Genomic DNA, 22,389 nt, shown 5'->3' on the forward strand with positions numbered 1-22,389 from the left:
GGTACACGGCTCGTGTTGTCTGTAGTTCAACCATGCCTAGACGATCAATACCGCGGTTGACCACGTCCGCATTGTTACTTTGTGCCAGGAAGGGCGCTCAAGAGGGGAAGCGTCCAGGCGTCTCGGAGTGAATCAAAGTGATGTTGTTTGAACATGGAGGAGATGCAGAGAAACAGGAACTGTCGATGACATGCCTCACTCAGGCCGCCCAAGGGCTACTACTGCAGTGGATGACCGCTGCCTACGGATTATGGCGCGAAGCAACCCTGACAGCAACGCCACCAAGTTGAATAATGCTTTTCAAGCAGCCACAGGACGTCGTGTTACGACTCAACCTGTGCGTAATAGGCAACATGATGCGCAACTTCACTCCCGACGTCCATGACGAGATCCATCTTTGCAACCACGACACCATGCAGCGCGGTCAAGTGGGCCCAACATCAAGCCGAATGCACCGCTCAGGATTGGCATCACGTCCTCTTCACCGATGAGTGTCGTATATGCCTTCAACCAGACAATGTGTTTGGAGGCAACCCGTTCAGGCTGAACGCCCTAGACACACTGTCCAGCGAGTGCAGCAAGTTGGAGGTTCCCTGATGTTTTGGGGTGGCATTATGTGGGGCCAACGTACGCCGCTGGTCGTCATGGAAGGCGCCGTAATGGCCTACGATACGTGAATGCCATCCTTGGAGCGATAGTGCAACCATATCGGCAGCATATTCGCGAGGCATTCGTCTTCATTGACGACCATTCGCGCCCCCAACGTGAAAATCTTGTGAATGACAACCTTCAGGCTATCGACATCGCTCGGCGAGAGTGGCCAGCATGTTCTCCAGACACGAACCCTATCGTACATGCCTGGGACAGATTGAAAAGTGCTGTTTATGGACGACGTGATCCACCAACCACTCTGAGGGATCTACGCTGAATCGCCGTTGAGGAGTGGACAATCTGGACCAACAGAGCCTCGATGAACTTATGGATAGTGTGCCACAACAAATACAGGCATGCATCAATGCAAAAGACGTGCTGCTGGATATTAGAGGTACCGCTGTGTACAGCATTCAGGACCACTACGTCTGAAGATCTCGCTCTATGGTGGTACAACATGAAATGTGTGGTTATCACGAGCAATAATAAGGGCGGAAATGATGTTTATGTTGATCTCAATTCAAATTTTCTGTACAGGTTCCGGAACTCTCGGAACGGATCTGATGCAAAACTTTTTTTGATGTGTGTATTTCACCCGTATCTGTAGCGAATTTTGCCCAACAGTTTCACTTTCATGCAGCCTGGTGTTTATGTCGTCCTATCTCTCGAACTATTAGCGTATAGTGATATATGTGGCTATTGTCTTCGAAATGTGTTATGGAAAATATTAGTAGTAAAGAATAATAAATTAAAACTTCATCAATGATGCGGCTATTTGTCAGTTTGTCAGGCATCTCAGTGTTTATGACGTTATATCTCCTGAACAACATGACTTATAGTTTTTTTTATGTACATTCAATGATAGATGATGATACTGTCCGCGATATGTGCTGCGTATAGATTTAGTAGTAACGAAGCATTAAATCATGCATGATGCGGCCGCTTTTCAAGCTTCTTTGTGCCTGTGATGTTGTATCTCCAGAACTCTTTGTCGTACAATGGTATAACTTTGCTGGTACATTTAGTGATATATTTGAATACTGTCCGCAAAGTGTGCCACCAGTGTAGTTAGTAGTAACGAAACAATAAATTAAAACGTTGTACTCCATGCGGCAACGAAGCCTTAATAACCGATAAACTTATTTTAATTCGTCATCTAGTGGGGTCCCTCGGCGAGACAAAGTGTCGCAAAGGTTTCAAACTACGTGTTAAGTTTATAGCCCCTTATTCTCAGATAACGGATGAGGAAAATTTGGGTATTCGCGTGAAGTGGACCACACTGCTTTCTGACCTCCACCCCTACCCCTATAGGTGGGTGTTCACATCCACACAGCGATACTTTGCAGACGGCAAGTGATGTGTGTGCCTAGTTGTCTGGCACTTAGGTTGGCCACCTTGAGAATTACAGGTACTTACCGCCAATAACTCTAAGCCGAGATTTGGCAAAAGACAGAGTTGGACGATGTGTGGGTTCATTTGAAACTGTGGATAATGTTTAGGAGGAGATATAGAACATACATACACACGTACGTACAACAATTTTTATAATATGTATAGATTTCATGTTTAACTAAATTATTGTAAGACCACCGTTTCTGCGTTTTATTTCAAGTGAATAACCGAATAAATTATCAGTTTGTTCAATGTAAATTCTGTGGTATCGTCCACGCCAATTTATCAGTGGATAATAACTCTTTTTGTTATTAAATTATTATTACATTTCATTGCAAGTTCTTGTTGTTTGAAAATAGTTGAAGTTGCCAAAACTTAAACTATTTGGCCGTACGTTCATAAGCTTTATGTTGTGACTTGGCAAGACAGCCAAGCCACTATGATTGGTAGCCGAAAAGCACGCGTTTAAGCACACGCAGGCTGGCGTGAGGTCTGGAACAGGACAATGTAATTAATATAGCCAATAAGGTACGTTGCTGCTGAAATACTTAACTTTAATTCATAATTGGTGAACATCGGTCTGACGGTACATGCATCACAAGATAAATAGCAAATGATAATGGCGCCTTGCTAGGTCGTAACAAATGACGTAGCTGAAGGCTATGCTAACTATCGTCTCGGCAAATGAGAGCGTAATATGTCAGTGAACCATCTCTAGCAAAGTCGGCTGTACAACTAGGGCTAGTGCTAGGAAGTCTCTCTAGACCTGCCGTGTGGCGGTGCTCGGTCTGCAATCACTGATAGTGGCGACACGTGGGTCCGACGTATACTAGCGGACCGCGGCCGATTTAAAGGCTACCACCTAGCAAGTGTGGTGTCTGGCGGTGACACCACACTTTAAATATTTCTTCAGCTCTCTTAACAGTGGGCATGAGAGCAGGCGTTTAGGGCTCGACCCAATGCCTACATCACTACATCATCCACAAATGAACCCACACATCGTCCAACTCTGTCTTTTGCTAAATCTCGGCTCAGAGTTGTTGGCGGTAAGTACCTGTAAGTCTCAAGGTGGCCACCCTAAGTGCCAATGTAACACTGCAGAATACAGTAGGTACACGTTCATCGTGGTGTTATGGTCACGAGTTGAGTGAAAATTGTCGCTTCGTGCTGTAGTTGTGATCTCCTTCAGATACAGAAAAGAGAGGTGTTTTAACACGCTCAGTAGTCAAGTATTACCGTACTGTCTGCACGTCTTCCTCAAAATGGACGTAACGTGTTTGATGGTGTGATTAAATTATGAATAACGTAAGTACTCTGTCGGTTAAATAGGAAACAAGAAATTTTAAAAATGTGCAACATACATGTGCTTCGGTAAAAGAATCAGAGTACTGCAGTCCTCAGCAGCAAATCCAGGAGACAGGCGAAATGCACGTCCTGCAGGACGCTGGCGCGTCGCGCTCTAATCCGATTAGCGCCGGCGTCTGGCTCGCCAGACAGCTCGGATATTGCTTTCAAGCCGTTATTGTCAACGTTCCACCCCCGAACACAGAGGCCGGACTGGTACCCACTTCAGTCTGGAATCAACAGAACCCCGAAAAAGTGTTAGAATAGTAGTAGACGGAAATTAAATGTTTTTTTGTATTTTATTTCTTTTCTTTTTATAGTGTTAAATGGACCTTCTACATGTCAGTTGCAAAACTAACCTCAAGGGCTAAATTCGTTCATATTACGAACCTTGAGCACTTAACATAATTTACAGTGATAATAAACCTGTAATTCAAAAAACTGCCATGTTTAGAAATTTGTGATGTACGATATTGCAGTGGCTGCGTTATTCACAAGGAATTGGAAATGCGGCGACTATAGGCTTTCTGAATTACACTAAAGAGCCAAAAAAAACTGGTACACCTGCCTAATATCGTGTAGGACCCCCGCGGGCACGCGAAAGTGCCGCAACACGACGTGGCATGGACTCGGCTAATGTCTGAAGAAGTGCTGGAGGGAACAGACACCATGAATAGTGCAGGGCTGTCCATAAATCCATGAGTACGAGGGGGTGGACATCTCTTCTGAACAGCTCGTTACAAGGCAGCCCAAATATGCTTAATAATGTCCATGTCTGGGGAGTTTGGTGACCAGTAGAAGTGTTTAAACTCAGAAGAGTGTTCCTGGAGCCACTCAATCGCAGTTTTGGGCTTGTAGGATGTCGCATTGACCTGCTGGTACTGCCCACGTCCGTCGGAATGCACAATGGACATGAATGGATGAAGGTGATCAGACACGAAGCGTACGTATGTGTTACTTGCCAGAGTCGTAACTAGATGTATCAGGGGTCCCCATATCACTCCAACTGCACACGCCCCACACCAGTGCAAAGCATCCACCAGCTCGAGCAGCCCTCTTACCGACGTGGATTGATGAGGTTGTCTCCATACCCATAGACGTCCAACCGCTCGATACAAATTGAAACGAGACTCGTCCGACCAGGCAATATGATTCCAGTCATCAACAGTCCAATGTCGGTGTTGAGGGGTCCAGGCGAGGCGTAATGGTTTGCGTCGTGCAGTCATCACGGGTACACGAGTGGGTCTTCGGCTCCGAAAGCCCATATCGATGACGTTCCCTTGAATGGTTCGCACGCTGACACTTGTTGATGGCCCAGCACCGAAATCTGAAGCAGTTTGCGCAAGGGTTGCACTTCTGTCACGTTGAAAGCTTGTCTTCAGTCGTCGTTGGTCGCGTTGCTGCAGGATCTTTTTCGGCCGCAGCAATGTCGGATATTTGATGTTTCACTGGATTTCTGACATTCACGGTACACCCGTGAAATGGTCGTGCTGGAAAAATCCCCCTTCCCCACCTCCATTTTATCACTATCTCGGAGATGGTGTGTCCCAGCGTTCGTGTGCCGACTATTACTCCAGGTTCAAACTCACATAAATCTTGATAACCTGCTATTGTAGCAGCAGTAACCGATCTAACAACTGCGCCAGACATTTGATGTCTCATATAGACGTTGCCGACTGCAGCGCCGTATTCTGGCTGTTAACATATCTCTGTATTCGAATACGCATGCCTATGTTAACTATTTTGGTGCTTCAGTGTGTATGAAATATATTCGCATGGACAACCATTATGTGTATAATGGAATGACGACAAGACCCGTTAGGGCATAATTTTTCTTCGTCGTCATTCCATTATTCAGCTGATGATTCCCGAAATTCGCAACTGCGAGTATATTTTATATAATCTGAGAAGTGTTACCTTTGATGTAATCTTCATGTCTTGCACTGCCAGTGATCGGCGATACAATACATTGTTACGCTACAAAATATGAGCGATCTGTGTCAAAATAGGAATTTTATCGAAGTTTGCACACTGATATATAAGTCATATCTCTGATGCAACGAAACCAAAGAATACTTAAAGACAACTGTTTCTTTTGTAATGTATACAATATGGTCTGCTTCATGATCATTCTGCCTCGTATCGATCGCTGCGCCGACTGTAGTACCTGGATGCTCTAATTGTGCTCAAGTACTGAAACTATGTATTTGTTATCTTTAATTACGTCTGTTAAAGTGATATGCGATTTTATTTATGCAAAAAATAATATCCTGTCTGAGTACTTGCAGAACATATTTCAGAAGGAGATTGTCATTGTTGGCAGCTATTGTTGTCTGGATCATTAATTCGTTTAAATACGGACGCAGTGACCAGCATATTGACAGAAAAGCTACGTCGTTACTCACTATAGGTTATTATGCAAGTAGTAATATTGAGGTTCTCAAGAATTTCAGAAAATTTTACGTGCACCAGACAGCAGACTGCCGAGTATGTTCCTGCATTGACACAGCTAACACTTTTATCTTCTGTTAAAAGAATATGTAAAGAATCATATTTTTCCTGTAAATAAGGAAACAAACGGTCTTGACTGAAAAATTGTTGTTACATGAAGAGGTTCAAATGGTTCAAATGGCTCTGAGCACTATGGGACTTGACATCTGAGGTCATCAGTCCCCTAGAACGTAGAACTACTTAAAGCTAACTAACCTAAGGACATCACACACATCCATGCCAGAGAGAAGATTCGAACCTGCGACCGTAGCTACGTGAAGAGGGAAACGTCTCATTTACATCTTTGCTAGTCATTCTTCATTAAATCCTCCTTACATTGTTGTAATTATACCTCTCTTACAAGTACTAGGGCATAAACTGTTGGCCCTTCGTGTGTAAAAGCCCTCAGCTACAAATAGTGTTAAATTATACGACGACTATTATTACATTTTATAATTCTTTGTAGACCAGAACGTGTGGCTAGATTTTACAATATTGGTATCTAGTTAAGTAACATGTAAGACTATATTTATGTCTTTTAGCATATTAATACAAGTGCAATTTCTCTTTCTTGTACCGATTAAAAATACACTAAGGGGGACACATAATACATGGGAATTATCCAGAAACAACCGTCATAATAACTATATGGCACTATACGACAAGAATTGGTCCAGAGTCTGTAAAAGATAAGGAACTGTGTGCATGTCTTCATATTTTCAGGTCGCGTATGAGCGAACCTGCAGGACATGCAGCTAGTTATCGACTTGTGTTAAGATTTCACAAACAACTGACGCTACAATTGCGTCTCGACATAATAGTTACGTATTTGTCAACTGTTAGGAATAATTTTATGCTGGCAGCTGAACAATTTTCTCTTTATATTTTGTGCGCCTGTAGATTTATGTTGTGCAATATTGTGTTTTCGTGGGTACCGCGCTACTTAAGTGCAGCGAAATGGTTAGACAGAAACGGAAGATAAAAGTGACGTTGAAGAAACTCCAAGTACGTTTACTTATCTATTTTATTTTGTGTATGGCAATACAGCGACAATATTTTATATAAGTACAACAACATGTAAACGAAATGTATAAAACTAAGCAATGTGTAAATAGTACATGTGTAAAAAAACAAGCAATAGCACAAAAGGATAAAGTACAAACACTCAAGACAAAATAACTGCATGTTAAAAGCTTGGCAAGCCTGACTAGAAACTCATTCATCTATTTAAAGCTCAATATCTAGGTTGCTCAGCCAATCCAAAGCAGAGGGTTTCACATACATAACCTCAGAGACAGGTCCGGCGTATCTTCTTAAGGAGCATTCCTCAATAATATGGCGGACGTTCTGTTCTGGTGCTCCACAGTCACAGACTGGTGATTCGCATAGACCTCACTTGTATTTATATGCATTGCATCTTGCATGACCCGTTCTGATACGGTTTAATTTAGTCCAGGTACATATCTGCAGGTCAAAGCCCGATAATTCCATAGTAGGATCTTGGATACCTTGTTTATTAATTCGAGAATCATTCCAAAAGTGCCGCCATTGCTCCTTGATGTCAGGTTGATGTTCTTGTGCATTAACCCATACAGGCTTCCGTGACTTCAAGCAGGTCTATGGTATTTCGTTCAAAACATAATGGATTGGTAGATTCTGTGGGTAATCTGAGTCATGAATTTTTGACCACTCTCTTGCTGCTGCTTTTTGCCTTCTCAGTTGTGGAGGTGGGATATTGCTCAGAGTATGCTGCCAAGGGACTGGGGTGGTACCCGTTATTATCCTCACACGCTCGTTCAACTGGACGTCGATTTTCTTAGTATGAGTGCTAGAATGCCAGAGAGCTGAGCAATATTCGGCAACAGGATATGGTTCAAATGGCTCTGAGCACTATGGGACTTAACTTCTGAGGTCATCAGTCCCCTAGAACTTAGAACTACTTAAACCGGACTAACCTATGGACATCACACACATCCATGCCTGAGGCAGGATTCGAACCTGCGACCGTAGCGGTCGCGCGGTTCCAGACTGTAGCGCCTAGAACCGCTCGGCCACTCCAGCCGGCTATACTAGGGCTATTGCGGCAGTACGTAAGGTGGATGCTTGGGCTCCCCAAGTCGACACAGCCAATTTTCTCAGGATGTTGTTGCGACTCTTTAGCTTTTGGCTTGCGTTTTCTAGCTGTTTTTTGTAAGTCAGGGAGCGGTCTTGTGTTATGCCAAGGTATTTGGGGTTGAAGTTGTGTTTGACTATTTGTTCACAGAAGTTCACATTCAGTACCTGGTGGACCATTTTATTGTTCAAGTGGAAAGCACACACCTCAGTCTTGGTTGGAATAGGGCAGAGTCGCCATTTTTATAATAGGAGTACGTAATCACACGACAGTATTTTAGAATCTGATGGTAACATAATGAGTGTTAAGACGGCTGAATACTACATGCAAGGAACAGAAGATGCCTTTTGTCACACTGGATTCTGAACAATGTTCTTTTGAGAGCGAAAGCGCACCTACGGTGTTAGGTAACAGTAATGTGGTAGACAAGGAGGGGCGCGAGACAGCAACAACAGATCTCTTGCCAGTAATAATACCAGGAAATAATTTAATCATCAGGCTTTTACGAAAGCTGGAACTGCGTGAGCATGAGCGAACGGAATGACAGTTCATTAGAGAGAGCCAACGTCTCACCGATTTTGAAAAACAACGGGAAGAAAACAGAGTTTTAGAGGAGTTGCGAGAGCAAAAACAGATTACTAGGGAGAAAATGTCCATGATACAGTTAGCTAGTCATGGCGAAGAAATAGACGCAAGGTTAAAGTCATGCATTTGTTACTCACAACAAATCTGTTCTGAAAGTATGAGGGAAGATTCAGCTAGTATTCGTAACGATATCAGAACTTCACAAACTAGCTGCAAAGATTTACCACAGATTCTGGGTGAGAGCGTATGTGAAGCATTTAACCCAGAACGATTCAGAGGATAAGGATAAGCAGGTAACCACATCTGTGGATGAGAAATATATGAGAGATATTATTAAGGAGGAGGTTAAAATAGAAGTGGAGAATGCAACAGTCCAAGCATCCTTTAGCAAGGGGGAGATCTGCCAATATTTGCAAAAAGAGTTACAGAGTATAAGGAGACCAGTTCATTTTCAGGCGGCTAATCTGACCAGGTAACAAAAGTTTTGGCAAAGGAACGTACCTCATTCTGTTGTAAAGTAAAGGAACATACCTTTGCCACCATCAGTATTTGAACCAATGTTTCATTGAGATGTGGGTCTACTTAGGCCACATTTTCCAGAAGTAAACAGGAGTATGACTGGCATATAATCAGCCATGCCAACGTATAACAGTCTAATACAGGAAGAAAGCTTAATAAAGCACCGGCACTTTGAGACGTTTAACAAGGGTAAGAAAGCAATTCATCCTGTTGTTTTCATCAAGAAATGGCTCAAAGGGCTCTGAGCACTATGGGACTTAACTTATGAGGTCATCAGTCCCCTAGAACTTGGAACTACGTAAACCTAACTAACCTAAGGACATCACACACGTCCATCTCCGATACAGGATTCGAACCTGCGACCGTAGCGGTCCCGCGCTTCCAGACTGTAGCGCCTAGAACAGCTCTGCCACTACGGCCGGCTTTCATCAAGAACTTTAGGAGTGTTTTCCCTCGGTCTTGGACCGAGCAATGAAAGATTCAGTTTGCAATTTCACACATAACAGAAGATGTCTCGTTGGGGCATTCCACGCTGTTATAACACCTTCGCGGAATTTGAAAAGGGTTTTTAGGGCGTTTCTGGTTAAGTTCTGCGCAAGAAGGGTTGAGGATACTTGTATATAGCCCAGAGACATAAAACTCTAAGCAGGGGACTGATAGAAAACACGAGGGTTGGAACTTAAATAGTGGCAACTACATATTCACAACCGATACAAAGGAGTTACATGTTTGCACCTGCTATTGTCCTTTAAGGTAGTCACCAGAATTGTGTAGAACCCTTTGCCAGCGATGTGGAAGGCGTAGAATACCGTTAGCAGAGCCTGTGCTGTTGATGTTGCGAATCTAGCGGTCTTAAGTTATGGTGATTCACATGTACGACTGTGATGGTGTTATCCTAACGCATTACGTTCCTCCACGGCAGACAGTCAAAGCACAGTATTACTGTTCGTTTTTGGAGTATCACCTCAGACCACCTTTGCGAAAGAAGCGGCGACACTTCCTGCGCAACCCACCTAACATTTTGCACGACAATGCGCGGGTGCATACAGCGCAAGCTATGGCTGCTCTGTTCAGTCGAAGGTACTGTACCATCCACCATACTCCCCGGACTTATATCCCTGTGACTACGATTTCATTCCGAAGATGAAGGAACCACTTCGTGGCATTCGCTTCAGAACTGTTCCAGAGATTCGACAGGCAGTAGACGGCTCCATCCGCACCATCAACAGCACAGACTCTGCTAACGGTATACTACGCCTTCCACATCGCTGGCAACGGGTTCTACACAACGCTGGCGACTACTTTAAAGGACAGTAACAGGTGCAAACATATAACTCTTTTGTATCGGTCGTGAATAAATAGATGCCACTATTTAAGTTCCAACTCTCGTATGTAGAGAAATGCTTGAATATGACACGATATTGGGACGAGCCGGTATCACACAGGGATATTTTACGAATGTTAAAGGCAAGCTTATCAATTTCCGTTGGAGAGAATCTAGTTCATGTGCCTGACACATATTTGGAAAATTTTCTTTCCGTGATTGATTCTTTAGACCTCATACAGGAGGACGCAAAGAATCCGAAACAGAATAATGTGGCAAACCATAGTAATGGAAAGAGTGGCTGGAACGACAACAACCATCGAGGCGATGGTAATTAAAGGATAAGTGGTTTCAGACCGTATAACAATAGTAACGGAAATAATGGCTACCGTAACCAGAATTCAAATAGTAGTTAGCACAAGCAGGAATAACGATAGGCCACAGTTTTGTAATCCCAACAATGGCAGCTACCAGAATAACTACAACAATTCTAATCGCAAAAGGCGGAATGACAACGGATTTAATTCAGACCGAAATAAAAACAAGTGAACTTCTAGTGCGCCATGGCAGAATCCCGGACCAAGTGGCTGGAAACCTAATTCAGGACCTCAACCACAAGAATCTCAGAATGTACCAGTACATCATGTTACTGCGATTCCTATGCCTGGTACAAAACATCACTGGCAGCCTTAGCAGCAAGTTACTCAAAATGAAACACCGCAACATAGTGTAAATATTGTGGAGGTGACTGCTAATAATCAGAGTAAACCTTCACAAGTGTCAAACATTACGCTTTTCTGTAAGCCTTCGGCAGGCGGTCACGGCACAGGGTGACGGCATGCAGTACAATGTTATAAACACACTAAGGTATAATGACGGGCGACTCCTCAGATGGGAATTTTCCGAGGAAACCCGTAATTGTCATAAAAGTGTCGAAAAAATCCAAGCTGTAGTAAACAGCAGCATAAATGGAATTCAAGTACAGTTGGTAATCGATACTGGAGCATCGTTTTCGGTTATGGATAGCAATTTCTTTAGACATGCGAATCAGCTTAAAAGGCTACCCATGTTGCCAGTACAAAATTGTAAAGTAGTTGGAGCCACCGGTGCTAAAGATCATATAATCAAGGACCAGGTGCAGGTAAAAGTGATATTCGGGAAATAAGCCATATTATGCATCCACTACTATGTCATCCTATCCACTCACGTGATGAATCTCAAAGTCATATTCCTGTGAGGACAATGGCCATAGAGACAGCATTGCATGCAATAACGTGCATGACAAAAGGCGAGTGAGCGCGTGATGGTCGCAGAATACCTCAACATGTTTGCCCTAAACAGAATAAAGATATTTTTTTAAAGTCCTACATTACATAAGTGTGCCTAAGGTTCTGTCAGTGAATATGCTCGTTTGCACCCAGACAGGACTATATTCGTGAAACTAATGATACCAGCTTCAGTTTTTCTAGATGTTTCGTCAGGTTGGAAGAGGCATACGTCCAAGCCACAGCTTGAAACATCTATTGCCAGACAGAAGTCCTTAGTCATGTCTGGGTGTTGCAGAATCTCTGAATTAACTAGGGTCTTCTTAATACCATCGAAGGCTTTCTTGCATTCATTGGTCCAATGCTAATGAGCACTTTTCCTCAATAGGTATAATAGCACATCTTCATTTTGTAGCTGCAGTAGCACAAAGCAGCTAAAAATTGAAGCGAGTTCTAAAAATGCTTTAAATTGTCTCTTGTACTTGGGGTATGGAAGATTTTTAATTGAATCCATCTTTCCTTGCACGGGTACAATTCAAGTGGATGAGATTATGTTCCCGAGGAACTGCATCTGTTCGCGTTCCAACTTGGCCTTTTTTCAAGTTAACTGTGACGCCAGCATTCTCTAACTTAATTAGAACTGTCTCAGGCAAGTTTTTGCCAAGAAGTTGTGGCAACAAGTAAGTCATCTACGTAGAGTTAACTTGTCTAGAAGTTCCGGCCTCAACAGCAATAAATACACCCCCACTTACACTGAGTCCAAAAGGTAACACCTTAAACTGGTTAACAACGTGCAGAAAATACGAAAGCTGTATATTTTTTCGATGATCCGACAATCCATTCTGCCAGTAGGACGAATGCATGTCGATCGAGGTACGGTATTTCATTCTGTAAAACTGTTGATTTTTTTCTTCTTTTTTCCAGTTTATCCTGGACTGGGATAATGACTTTATTTGTATACCGCGCAACATGTGCTAGGCGAGTGCTTCCGTCTACTTTTGTAATAGCCAGTAATGGACTACTGTCAGCTGAGAATGATGTTTCTATTACACCCCAAGCCAATATCTTTCTTATCTCCATCATGGGAGACACTTCTTGGGCCCAAGGCACTGAGTGGGCAGCACTACTGTTGGTCCGATGCTCGTAAATTTGCTTAACATATACGTATCCAATGATACCACCAAGGTCTTCTGAAAATACCTCTTCATGTTGATGCAACAGCTGTGAAAATTCTTATTTCTGGGCCTGACTAAGGTAGTCAGATTCAACTACCTGGATTCAATAAAATTGGTAATAACTAGGGTCCGGATTTTAATGACGTCATATTTTTTTCTGAACTATAGGGTAAATTTCAGAACAATTTATACACAAATCTAGGCATTTTAGTGTCGAAAAATGTATTTTGATTGTGCATATATTTCAACAGATTTTAGTAATAGGTCATTTTGCGGCTGACTTTTAACATAATAGGTCATACTTCCGTCAACTTTTGCCAAAAACGCTTATACCGTTTTTCTCGTACCTTACGGGACACACGAATAAGAAAATGAATATGTTGCTCACAGGGCGGTATTTAACGTGCTGTTATGAAAGATAAACACATAAATTAGTACACAGCTTTATTTCTCAGGACTATAGCAGAAAATCGGTGTACCACAACAGTCGTTTCGCGAACACAAAACATTGTTGCGCAGAGTCGACAATACGCTCTCAGAGCCAACAAAGGCGGCTTCTGCCGTAATAATCATCGCAGTCGCACAGGTGTTCCCAGTAACCAGTTTAAATACAGCCTTTGCCTTGTTCAACATGCCTAAAGCAAAGTGCTCCGACAGCGTGAAGTTGCGGGGATATGTTCGAGAATTTGGAGAAAAGTTCTTTAGTGATGATGGGAAAACATTATTTTGTAAACTGAGTGAAGTTAAAGTTAGTGCAGAAAAGCGCTTTAATGTGCAACAACACTGTAATACCGCTAAACACAGCAGCTGTGTGAAATGAAGTGCTGAAAGTAACAGCAGGCAAGCACTTTTACTTGAACAGACAGGTCAGTCGTCAACCGTGCGATCATTCTGCAAGGATCTGTGTGAGATGATGATGTCCTGCAACATCCTATTGGAAAAGCTGAAGAATCCACGCTTCAGACGGTTCTTGGAGAAGTACACAACACATCCAGTTCCAGATGAATCTACACTGAGAAAGAACTATTTATCTGTATGCTACAATCATGTGCTCAACAACATACGAATTACTATTGCTGAGCAAAAGATCTGGCTGTCGATAGATGAAACTACGGATATTAGTGGGCGATATATTGCAAATGTTGTTGTTGGTGTTCTAAAAGTTGATGGCCCTGCCGATATGTTCCTACTAACATGTGAAGCTCTCCATAGAGTAAACAATTCGACGATTGCTATTTTGTTTGACAGCTCTATTAAGTTACTGTGGCTGGATGGCGTAAAAAGAAACAACGTTTTGTTGCTTGTAACAGATGGTGCTTCATACACTCCTGGAAATTGAAATAAGAACACCGTGAATTCATTGTCCCAGGAAGGGGAAACTTTATTGACACATTCCTGGGGTCAGATACATCACATGATCACACTGACAGAACCACAGGCACATAGACACAGGCAACAGAGCATGCACAATGTCGGCACTAGTACAGTGGTTCAAATGGCTCTGAGCACTATGGGACTCAACTGCTGTGGTCATAAGTCCCCTAGAACTTAGAACTACTTAAACCTAACTAACCTAAGGACAGCACACAACACCCAGCCATCACGAGGCAGAGAAAATCCCTGACCCCGCCGGGAATCGAACCCGGGAACCCGGGCGTGGGAAGCGAGAACGCTACCGCACGACCACGAGATGCGGGCCTAGTACAGTGTATATCCACCTTTCGCAGCAATGCAGGCTGCTATTCTCCCATGGAGACGATCGTAGAGATGCTGGATGTAGTCCTGTGGAACGGCTTGCCATGCCATTTCCACCTGGCGCCTCAGTTGGACCAGCGTTCGTGCTGGACGTGCAGACCGCGTGAGACGACGCTTCATCCAGTCCCAAACATGCTCAATGGGGGACAGATCCGGAGATCTTGCTGGCCAGGGTAGTTGACTTACACCTTCTAGAGCACGTTGGGTGGCACGGGATACATGCGGACGTGCATTGTCCTGTTGGAACAGCAAGTTCCCTTGCCGGTCTAGGAATGGTAGAACGATGGGTTCGATGACGGTTTGGATGTACCGTGCACTATTCAGTATCCCCTCGACGATCATCAGTGGTGTACGGCCAGTGTAGGAGATCGCTCCCCACACCATGATGCCGGGTGTTGGCCCTGTGTGCCTCGGTCGTATGCAGTCCTGATTGTGGCGCTCACCTACACGGCGCCAAACACGCATACGACCATCATTGGCACCAAGGCAGAAGCGACTCTCATCGCTGAAGACGACACGTCTCCATTCGTCCCTCCATTCACGCCTGTCGCGACACCACTGGAGGCGGGCTGCACGATGTTGGGGCGTGAGCGGAAGACGGCCTAACGGTGTGCGGGACCGTAGCCCAGCTTCATGGAGACGGTTGCGAATGGTCCTCGCCGATACCCCAGGAGCAACAGTGTCCCTAATTTGCTGGGAAGTGGCGGTGCGGTCCCCTACGGCACTGCGTAGGATCCTACGGTCTTGGCGTGCTTCCGTGCGTCGCTGCGGTCCGGTCCCAGGTCGACGGGCACGTGCACCTTCCGCCGACCACTGGCGACAACATCGATGTACTGTGGAGACCTCACGCCCCACGTGTTGAGCAATTCGGCGGTACGTCCACCCGGCCTCCCGCATGCCCACTATACGCCCTCGCTCAAAGTCCGTCAACTGCACATACGGTTCACGTCCACGCTGTCGCGGCATGCTACCAGTGTTAAAGACTGCGATGGAGCTCCGTATGCCACGGCAAACTGGCTGACACTGACGGCGGCGGTGCACAAATGCTGCGCAGCTAGCGCCATTCGACGGCCAACACCGCGGTTCCTGGTGTGTCCGCTGTGCCGTGCGTGTGATCATTGATTGTACAGTCCTCTCGCAGTGTCCGGAGCAAGTATGGTGGGTCTGACACACCGGTGTCAATGTGTTCTTCTTTCCATTTCCAGGTGTGTATATGGCTAAAGCAGCCAAAGGGCTTCAGATTCTCTACCCCAGTATGGTGTACGCCACTTGCCTTGCACATGCGTTGCACAGAGTTGCCGAAGAGGTGCGATCAAATTACTCTGACGTGGACAAATTAATTTCCTGTGGCAATAAAATTTATGTGAAGGCTCCGCTATGGGTGCATAAATTCAAGGAACAAGCACCTTCAACGCCCCTCCCACCTAAACCTGTTCATACACAATGGGGTTCTTGGCTTAATGCTGCTGAGTATTACTGCACCAACTACACCAAAATAAAGACAATCTTCAGTGAGCTTGATAGCGATGAATCAAGTGCTATCAAAATTGTGAAAGAAGTGTTTACCAATACATTGTCTTGAAACTTGGTATACATCAACGCCAATTTTTCAGTGATATCAAAAGCCATCAAACGACTGGAAGCTGTTGGCACTCAGCTACGTGACGCCCTCAGTATTGCGCAATATGTGCAGAGTGAGTTGGGTCGAGCTCGTGGTCATGTGGCTGACAAAGTGAAAACCAAATTGCAAAGTGTTCTCCAACGTAATCCTGGATATTCTACGCTGTGCCAAATTAGTGACAGTCTTTCAGGGAATGCCGCAGCATTTGAAGATACTGAAACAAAGCAGAACTCCAGCGACCTGGCTGCCTTCAAATACGCTCCAGTGATGTCTTGTGAAGTGGAGAGGAGCTTTTCCAGGTACGAAACTATCCTCAGCGGCAACCGTAGATCTTTGACAATGGAAAACATGAAAACGCACATTATGATCCAGTGCAACTTTGCAGATACTGAAGATTGACATATGGTATTAAATAATGTGAAATGCTTTAAATAAGACGTAGAAATAAAAACATTGTTTTAATGTTTCGATAGATGATCATTTCACTGTACTTTGTGTTTAGGAAATAAAACATTCAGACATTCAAAAAATAGGTGCAAATTAGCCACAAACCCTACAGAAAGAAAGAACTATACTTACAATATTTTGAGAAGTGAATTTTGTGTTACTTTTTGGCGAATAAAAAATCAAATAAACAAACATGAATGCTTTAAATAAACTTCTATTAACTCATATTTTATTTTTAAGGTCGTATTTATGTACGTTTTAGGTCATAAATGCTTCCATATTTCACCGTTTTTAGGTAATTAAAATCCGGGCCCTAGTAATAGCCCTCTTTTGACTCTCTTTGCCTACTACTCTTTGCCTACTACTAATTCATTCGATCGGTTACACTGTTCTCGAACCGCATGACAACACTTGCCATGAACATCTATGGCTTTAACCGTCTCTACTGTTAATTTCTTTCTCAGCTTCATAAACTGCACTGCGAAAACTGATGTTTGCAAATTGTGCGCTACATAGATTACAGTGATTTCAGGAGAAGCAGTGGATGATTGCATAACTTCAAACAGTGCGACCGGCTTGGAAGACGTAAGACAACGAAATTATAAGAAAGCGTCAACTTGACGACGCACAGAAAACTGCGGAATCGGCCCAAAGGATTATAGCTGAGACAAACAAACGTATGCCATCGTTCAGTAAGGAATTTGGTTTCAACACCGTATAATCGGGATTTGAAGAGGAAATGCATATGAAAAGAAGCCTCTAAATTAGAAGTACAAAGAGAGTTGTCTGAAGATAAACTAACATCAATGCTTTAACGCACTCGTATACAATTATGCCGACTGTTAATCTGTATTGCAAATCGGCTGGAAAGTTATTTACTGCGCTGCGAGAAGCTGGATGTGCTCCTCCCCCTGCGATTCTTTCTCGTGTGCGTGATTCCCCAGGGCAGTAGGGAATATTTACGTCCCAGCAGGCAATGGAGGAAAAATGGGTGTCAGAGAACTACAGCTACGATATGAGCACATCTTTTGGCCAATAGCTGCTCAAAATAACTTTCTTTTGCTTGATTCTTGGCTTTCGTGTAAAAATCCCTCCTCAGAAGTGTGTGACATTGTAAATCATACCACCTGGAACCACTGGACAATTTGAGCATATGAATATTTGTTTTTTTCCGTGCCTATGAAACACATTATCGCATTATCTGCTGCTACACCTTAAAGGATAGCCAGTTCCACGATAAGCTCAACGACAGACTGTTTCGCATTCGATTGCATGTCATCACATTCCACTAGTTCTCAGCATCTTGTTACGCCAGTTCTATATGCATTCCTTAAGAGTGGATACCTAGCTGAACGACCTGCATGGCTTGCAAGTCCCTATGCGTTCGCCTTCGATCTTGATGGTGCGAACCTCTGTGATGGCTGTGGCGTACCATTTTTCATTCGGTGTTGACGGTGCAAGTTAATGGTTTGTTTTCAACATTTCTTGAATGTCGGCGACTCCCATTTTGTGAAGTGTAATACATACAGGGTGTCCAGAAAAGGGCTCCCTGATTTCAAAATTAAATATCTCGAAAACAAAGATCGATAGAGGAATGCAGTAAACGGTATGTTAATTGTGAAAGCTGTAAGAAGTTTATACACCCTGTACATTCCATAGAAGGTTGATCTCTGCACCTCCCGCAGATTCATTTTCTGTCGCCCTCCTGATGCACATGGTGAGTCATTAGCCGATACTAGTTTTTTTGTCATAGCTATTACACGGCGATTTGAAATGAGCCATACTAAAGACTGAACTTGCGACTCCTCACTCAAGGAGTCTTGTGAGACAGAGCGAACAGTCGTGACGTCCTGAAGTATTCTCTGCTCTACGGAGTAGCATTGTACTGCAGCTTTATTACGTGCACCCCGCTTACACTACAGAGAAAGAAGCAATTCCTCGAACATAAGCGTCACTGTGAAGAAAACTTTTTTTGGAAAAATATGTTCGAAGTTCACACGTGGTTTTGGAGTAGCGGCTTTCAATAGTACTCTAAATATCCTGCGGCTCGGGTTCCAAGACAGCCACTGCTTGCATTTTGTATGAAAATCGTCATCAATGGTGGCCGAAGACTTCCTGCGTATTAAGTCACCCTCGTTCTGCCAACGGCGTTGTCAAAGAAGGTAGAGAAACGGACAACCGTTCAGGGAACTGTCTTGCCCTTGGGGCAGGGAACTACCCCTTAAAGGCGGAAGAATCCAGTGTTCAACTGCATGAGGATTCATAAGGTAATGGAAAGCACTACATTAAGGACACATAATGTGGCCTGTAATTGAAAGGGCGGCGTGATAATTTCTCCTTTGGCAATATATTCCGGAGGGGTCTGCCAAGGAAGAGATTACCACGAGAAGAACATTGGAAATGTAAAGCCGCAGTCTAGATATATTGGTAGTCAGTGAAGCGAAATGGAAAGAAGATAGTGATTTCTAATCAGACGAGCTTGGGGTAACATCAACAGCATCAGAATACGGTAATGGGACTAGTACCTGTTGTGAATAGGAAATTAGGGCAGAGAGTGAATTGCTATGAATAGTTCATTGATCGTGCTGTTCTCATCAGTTTCAACAGCAAACCAGCATCGGAAACTGTTTTTCAGGTATAGATACCAGCATCGCAAGCAGAAAATGAAGACATAGGGAGAGTATATATGAATGTTGAATGGATAATTCAGTATGTAAATGGAAATCGTAATCTAATAATCATGTGGGATTGGAATACGGTAGTGGGGTAAGGAAGGGAGAAAGTGTTACAGAAAAAATTAGGCTCGGTAAGAATAAGACAGGAAAGAAACTAACAATTCAAATAAATATAACATAACTAAATAAATAAATATCAGATGATAAGAGCGAATACTCCGTCCAAGAATAACGAAGGGAGGAGGTATACATGGGAAAGCCCAGGAGACACAGGAAAACTCCAGTAGGATTACGTCAAGGTCAGTCAGAGATTTCGAAGTCAGATATTTGATATTAAGACGTATCCAGTTGCAGAAATATGCTCAGAAGACAATTTAGTAAAGATGAAGAGCAGACTGAAGTTTAAGAGAAGCATACGAAAGAATCAGTGTGGAAGTAAGTGGGATACCAAAGTACTAAGGAATGTTCACAGGCTACTAAACTGCTATAACGAGGAAGGTAGGGCAGAGAGCGTGTTACTGTAAAAGGATTAGTAAAAGGGTTGCTCTTATCAGAATCGACAGAAAAATAACAGCGATAACGAAAGTTCAGGTATACATGGCGAGGCCGCAAGCTGTAGATGAAGAGATAGAGAAAGTATATGAGGATACTGAAAGGGTAATACAGTGTGTAATGGGAGACGAAAATCTAATGCTCATGAAGGACTGGAATGCAGTTGTAGGGGAAGGAGTAGAAGAAAAGGCTACAGGAGAATATGGGCTTGGGACAAGAAACAAGAGAGGAGGAAGACTAAGTGAATTCTACAACAAATTTCAGCTAGTAATAGCGAAAACACTGTTCAGGAATCACAAGAGGAGAAGGTATCCTTGGGAAAGGCGCGGTGATAAGGGATACGCTTGAAGTTCTCTAAGGCTTTAGATACAACAATAAGGAATAGCTCAGTAGGCAGTACAGTTGAAGAGGAATGCACATCTATAAAAAGGATCATCACTGAAGTTGGAAAGAAAAACATTGGTAAAAATTAGGTAACGGCGAAGAAACCATGGGTAACAGAAAAAATACTTCAGTTGACTGATGAAAGGAGGAAGTACAAAAATATTCCGGGAAGCTCAGGAATACATACGTAAAAGTCGCTGAGGAATGAAATAAATAGGAAGTGCAGGGAAGCTTAGACGTAATGGCTACATGAAGAACGTGAAGAAGTTAAAAAAGAAATGATAGTCGGAAGGAAACACTCGCCATATAGGAAACTCAGAAGAACCTTCGGTGACATTAAAAGCAAGGGTGGTAGCATTAAGAGTGCAACGGTAATTCCACTGCTAAATGCAGAGGAGAGAGCGGATAGGTGGAAAGTATAAGTTGAAAGCCAGTATGAGTGGGAAAGTTTGTCTGATGTAATAGAAGCCGGCCGGAGTGGCCGTGCGGTTCTAGGCGCTGCAGTCCGGAACCGAGCGACCGCTACGGTCGCAGGTTCGAATCCTGCCTCGGGCATGGATGTGTGTGATGTCCTTAGGTTAGTTAGGTTTAATTATTTCTAAGGTTTAGGCGACTGATGACCTCAGAAGTTAAGTCGCATAATGCTCAGAGCCATTTGAATCATTTTTTTGATGTGATGGAAGAAAAAAAACGACAGTCGATTTTGAATCAGAAATTAAAAGAGCTTTGGAGGACTTAAGATCAAATAAGGCAGAAGGGATCGATAATATTCCATTAGAATTTCTAAAATCATTTGGGGAAGTGGCAACAAAACGACATTCACGTTGGTGTGTAGAATGTATGAGTCTGGCAGTATACCGTTTGACTTTCGTAAAAATATCATCCACACAATTCCGAAGGCTGCAAGAGATGACAAGTCCGGGAATTATCGCACAACCAGCTTAACAGCTCATAGATCCAAGTTGCTGACAAGAATAATATACCGAAGAATGGAAAAGAAAATTGAGGATGCTCTAGATGACGCTCAGTTTATCTTTAGAAAAGGTAAAGGCATGATAGAGGAAATTCTGACTTTGCAGTTGATAATGGAAGCAAAACTAATGAAAAATCAAGACACGTTCAAAGGATTTGTCGACCTGGAAAAGAGTTCGACAATGTGAAATGTTGCAGCGTGTTCACATTCTGAGAAAAATAGGGGTAAGGTATAGGGAAAGGTGGGTAATATACAATACGCACAAGAGCCAAGAGGGAATAATAAGTGTGGATTACCTAGAACGAAGTGGTCGCATTGAAAAGGTTGAAGACAGGGATGTAGTCTTTCGCCACTATTGGTCAATCTCTACGTCTAAGAAGCAATGATGGAAATAAAATAAAGATTCAAGAGTGGAATTAAGATTCAAGATTTAAGGATATCATTGATATGATTCGCTGATGACATTGCTAGCCTGGATGACAGTGAAGGAGAATTACGTGATATGCTTAATGGAATGAGCAGTTTAATGTATGGATTGATAGTCGAAGAGAGACGAAAGTAATGAGAAGTAGCAGAAATGAGAACAGCGGGAAATTTAACATCTGGACTGATGATCACAAAATAGATGAAGTTATGGAATTCTGCTACCTAGGCAGTAAAATAACCAATGACGGACGGAGCAAGGAGGACATCCAAAGCAGACTAGCTATGGCAAAAATGGCATTCCTCGCCAGGAGAAGTCTACTCATTTGAAACAACGGCCTTAATTTGAGGAAGAAATTTCTGAAAACGTACGTCTGGAGTACAGCTTTGTATGGTAGAGAAACATGGGCTGTGGGAAAACCGGAACAGAAGATAATCGAAGCAGTTGTTAAATGATGCTACAGACGGATATTGAAAGTTAGGTAGACTCATAAGGTAAGGAATGAGGAGGTTCTTCGCAGAACCGGAGAGGAAAGGAATATGTGGAAAAAATAAGGAGAAGGGACAGGATGATAGGGCAACTGTTAAGACATGAGGGAATTACTCCCATGGTGCTAGAGGGAGCTGTAGAGGGCAAAAACTGTAGAGGAAAACAGAGGTAGGAATACATCCAGCAAATAATTGAGGACGTAGGTTGCAAG

This window comes from Schistocerca cancellata, chromosome 2, assembly GCF_023864275.1.
Source record: "Schistocerca cancellata isolate TAMUIC-IGC-003103 chromosome 2, iqSchCanc2.1, whole genome shotgun sequence".
Lineage (NCBI taxonomy): Eukaryota > Metazoa > Arthropoda > Insecta > Orthoptera > Acrididae > Schistocerca > Schistocerca cancellata.